This window comes from Mizuhopecten yessoensis, unplaced genomic scaffold (assembly GCF_002113885.1).
Source record: "Mizuhopecten yessoensis strain PY_sf001 unplaced genomic scaffold, ASM211388v2 hete_36186336, whole genome shotgun sequence".
NCBI classification, from domain to species: domain Eukaryota; kingdom Metazoa; phylum Mollusca; class Bivalvia; order Pectinida; family Pectinidae; genus Mizuhopecten; species Mizuhopecten yessoensis.
In genome coordinates, this window is record NW_018485683.1 from 2170 (window position 1) to 7013 (window position 4844).

The following is a 4844-nucleotide window of genomic DNA, read 5'->3' on the forward strand; positions in this document are numbered from 1 at the left end:
CCTTCTTATCAGCAGGCTAAACGTGGCAAATACCATTACCTTAGACCCTATGGATCTTAAGAAAAAAAATCTTTTGAAGATTTTAATAAATTTGAGACCAATGTCATTCACCCAAGCATTATTAAGGCCATGCAATTGCCATGACCCTATGCATTAACCCCTGTCACATTGAATGAGGTCAAGGTCATTCATTTGAACAAACTTGACAGCTCCTTATCATTAATTTTGGTTGGTTGCATGGACCAATAATTTAGGTACATGAGTAAAACAGTATAGGAAGACACATAAATCATTGGTATGTTTTATTCATTATTTAAGCAAGCTACCTAATAAACACTTGGTCATAACAGTATAATGCTTTTTTATGGATTTTTTTGTGTTTTGACAGTGTAAATCGTTGCATTGTGTTGGAATTTTCACTTGAGCAATAATGCTGCAATATATGTCATTTTGTTCACGTATGCATATTTACAGCACATACAGTGTGAGTGATATTTCTTTCATTTTCCCACATCATTGTTGTTGACTGGGTCACATATAGTTATATAGTTCAAACACTGAGTATAAACATGACCAATTTAAAGCTATAATGTAAATTTCAACTTATAAAGTTTTTTCAACACAGTTTTGATTTAACAACATTGATGAGCTCAGGAAATACAGAGTTCATAAAGTGTCCTCGGTCAGAAAACTTGTGCAGTGCTGATTGGAGTCCATCTGCCACTTGCTGGTGCTCTTCCCATTGAATAAAAGGGTCATCTGTCGACCCAAACTGAACTATAAATTCTGTATTGGCCTTAATTTTCTCCCATTCCCAAGGTCGGCTGTAATATCCACTCTCCCGCTCGTTTTCGTCACCAAGGTCAGTGATGCAGGCCGAGACCAATATGATGCCCTTGACCTTGTATTTTTCTGCAAATCTCATGGCAGCTTCGGCACCTGAGCTGTGCCCAATGATAATTGTTGATTCATCACATGACATTTCGCCACGCATGAATGGGATCCAGATACTCTCCCGAGCAGTTATGGGGTCAGGCATGTTACGGAGGTCAGCGGTCACGCCGGGAATGTCATTTATTTTCTCAAATGCCCAGCCATACCAGTTTGCACTGAAGACATCTCCAGCTCCATTCCCAGGAATAATGGCAACCTTCATTATTGTTCCTGCAGAAGAAAAAATAATTATAACTGCAATGAACACTGGATGCAAGCATATGCCTGTCAAAAATTAGGATAGGGTGTATTTTGGTGTCACCTTCATTTATCTGTCTGTTTAAACTTTTTTGTTTCCACACAAATAACTTTTTTTAAATTTCATTAGACTTCTTTTTTTTTTATTAAACTTCATAAGCATTTATAACATGCAAATACCAAAGGAAACTCAGATACTGAATAAAAGTAATACATAATAAATAACATTAATTATATTGCATTCTGATATGTCAATATCATTATTATTCATTTTCCCACAATAACTTCCTTAAATTTCATCAGATTTTGAGAAAACTTCCATATACAAGTAACCAACAGATTTTCCAGGAACAGACAAATAAACATGGTTCCACCAGAGACCTTATATACATGAATTAACACACTGTTTGAGCTTGTATTCAAAGAATAGGAGAATATCATTTCTATAATTCAACTCACTAAACAATTTGACATGGTAATCAGACAGACTTGATATGTGACACAGTATGTAAGTTCATCTTAATTCATTTCATTGCAATGATGAAAACTACTATTTTACCAGGGTCACATTAATAACAAGACAACAAAGAATGTAAGTGTTGGACATGTGTGTCTTGAAAGTTCAGAGGTTGCTATAACCACAAGATATTAAGATGCAAATTGAGTATTTAGATCTCTAAGGAAGGTAAATGCACCAAGAATAGGAGAAAATAAGAAAGCCTTTTATGATTCAACTAATCACTTATTAACAACTTCAGTGTTACCTACAAAATGAAGGCAATAATTCACATGTACAGATGAAAATGATGAGGTGGAGTCCATATTGAAACATACTGAAACAACCTATGTAGAGGCTGACTATAAAACAGACAAAACCATTTAAAATAATGGAGAGCAACCATAGATATCTGAAGATTCTTAGGTGAAGATAGAAAACAATAGAGTGATAAAATGTTTGAGAATTGAAATTCTCTTGAGAAAGAGCCCAGTTCAGTAGAATAAATACAGTAAAAGATGTAACCATGACATTGAGTTATGAAGGGTAATTAAAGTAAACATGTTGCATGTAGAAAAACAGAAGACAAGGAAAGAGCGTTTGAGGAAGTTTTGAATAGAAGTATATCCCAATAGTCAATACCAACCACAGAACGGACTCTTTATATCAATTATTGGTTAATAAAATTGACACTTGCACCAAATAGATCAAAGACGGAAAAATAAAGAAAGGAACAGCAAATTAATGTTTATAAGAAAAGGAAATTTTGTTGGACAAGACACGACAATAGCTGAAAGCAGATTAATCGGATGCAACTGCCAAACAGCCAGAAAACAAAATATACTGTATATGGAAAAAAAGGACCCATTTTAAAAGTTTATTGTTTCAAATAAAGGAAATCACATCATACAAGATAACTCAAGGGGGAAAGCAAGATCAGAACCAAGCAAGATCTAATTGACCAAATGCAGACATGAAATTGACAGCTAGCATATGTACAATAACGAGCAACCATAAATTTATGAAGATTCTTAAATTAGGTGAAGATAGAAAATGACTTATAGATTAAAATATGGAAGGAGAAAAATCACAAATCAGCAACTTTCAATGATTGAAGAATAGAGCAATTTTAGCTATAGAAAAGAACTCTACATGATATTGGTGACTTTGTATATATAGAGATGAGTCTTGTGAAATCATATGAAGACATGGAATATAAATTAAACTCAATGCAATTGTACAACTACATAAATGAACACAACAGAAGCTGCAATAGAATAATATTGAAAAAGATAAAGTATATCATTATGAATACATGCATGCAACATGTAATCACTATTTTGCTCATGAACTCAAGTCAATTAATACCATGATAATTAAATTAAGACACCACAGTAAAGGTCATTAGACTTGACATACTTAATACTGACAATAAGGAAATTGTACATGGCAGAAGCAGAGACGTATATTATGTAATATACGTCTCTGGCAGAAGTTAATACTTTAAGAATTATCTTGCAAAATAAAAAATCTTGCTATGGTGTAATAAAAGATATTTTTAATTTGTTTCTATTCAAAAAGAAATTCTCTTCTATTTTAGTAAGGTTATGCATTTATTTATGTTTTCAGTGCAATTTTAAATCAACCTCTATTGTACTTGATGTATATATTATGGTAATGTATGCTCAATTCTGTTTATGTATTAATCTTCAAATTGGAATACAGATAATATTATTTGATTATTGATAATAATGAAATGTAAGGCCTAAAGGATAGATTAATCAGAATTGTTAACTAGAAGATATTATCATAGCAGAAAATTATTTAATTGCTTACTGACAATGACCACATGCATTAATGTCCGTGTCAATGGCAATGTTTGTATTTATGAAATATAGATAGACTAATCGATACACAATGGGGGTCTTGTGCGCGCATAAACAAAGGGATGTCATCACGTAGAGTAAACTTATTAGTAGTAAATACACCTGACCACGCCCCCTTGCAAGCGTAACACTATAAACGCAGATATTTTCTTTATCGTCCAATGTCTTCATTAATAGAATATGTGGAAGAAATTTGCAATAACTCTTCTGATGAACATATCAGCAAGAACTAATTTTCACCTTTTCAACGATTGTCAATTCAATAAAAGGTAAACTTTCCACAAGTTCTCACGGGCCAAACATATACACGTGGTATTGTTATTTTTCATTGAAAACAAGTGCGCGCGCAAAATAGACTAGAACTCTGGGATAGCATTGATGGGCACGAATGGCCGCCATGATGGATTTTGTGAAACATTTCAAAAATGTAACATTACAGTGAGATTCGTGAGCCTCAGACGACTATGTGAGCATGGTAGTAAGGCTCAACCAGATGCCGGTTGTGTATTCTAGTGGTTAGTGCCACGAAAAACTGTATATTATTGTGAATTTGCCTTGATAATACAAGGCCAGCTACGTGGACAGGCTCATTAGCATATTTGAGGTCAGGAACGATGAGTAAGGTATCGTTTCGAGCTCGGGCGCTGGACGCCACGAAGGCAATGGCAATTTTCAAGGCGGATGAGATACCTGACCTTCCAGATTTTGCAACGATCAACCGATCGGTGCCACAGATGCCAACTGGAATGGAGAAAGAGGAAGAAACGGTACGCTTCCTTATTGAAGCTTTCTCGATCACTGATTGGCCGCCATATTGGAATGGCGCGATATTCGCCATTTTATTTATTTCATTTTCCTGTGGATATGCATCTTCTGTATGCCTATTGTATGAATTCATTGCATAACTTTAACGACAATTTAAGTTCGAAATGACTGGCAACGTTTTGGAAACATTGTTTTGCAGCTCATATTAATTCAATCACGTGACCGTGTGTATATGGCCGCCATTTTGAACACATGGAATACACATTGTTTACTTACAAGTGTGTATTACACAAATTGCGCTTTGTTGAAGAATATCAACAATTGACAACATATCAAAAAGCGTATTTGAGATTATATTAAACTTCTGATCATTCTGAGCATCCTTGTTTTTAAACCGTTTTTATTTCGATTATTAATAGAGCAAAAAATACACTAGGCCTAGGCTAGGGTAACAGGTTGTTTCGTCCCAAATCCCGTTCGCCCTAGGTTGTTTCGCCCTAAAAAAA

At 34.5% G+C, this 4844-nt stretch overlaps 1 pseudogene; it reads right to left on the reverse strand.

Annotated features, from left to right (window-relative positions):
* Nucleotides 1-287: 287 nt before the first annotated feature.
* On the reverse strand, nucleotides 288-4403 carry LOC110444899 (annotated as a pseudogene).
* Nucleotides 4404-4844: the final 441 nt, after the last annotated feature.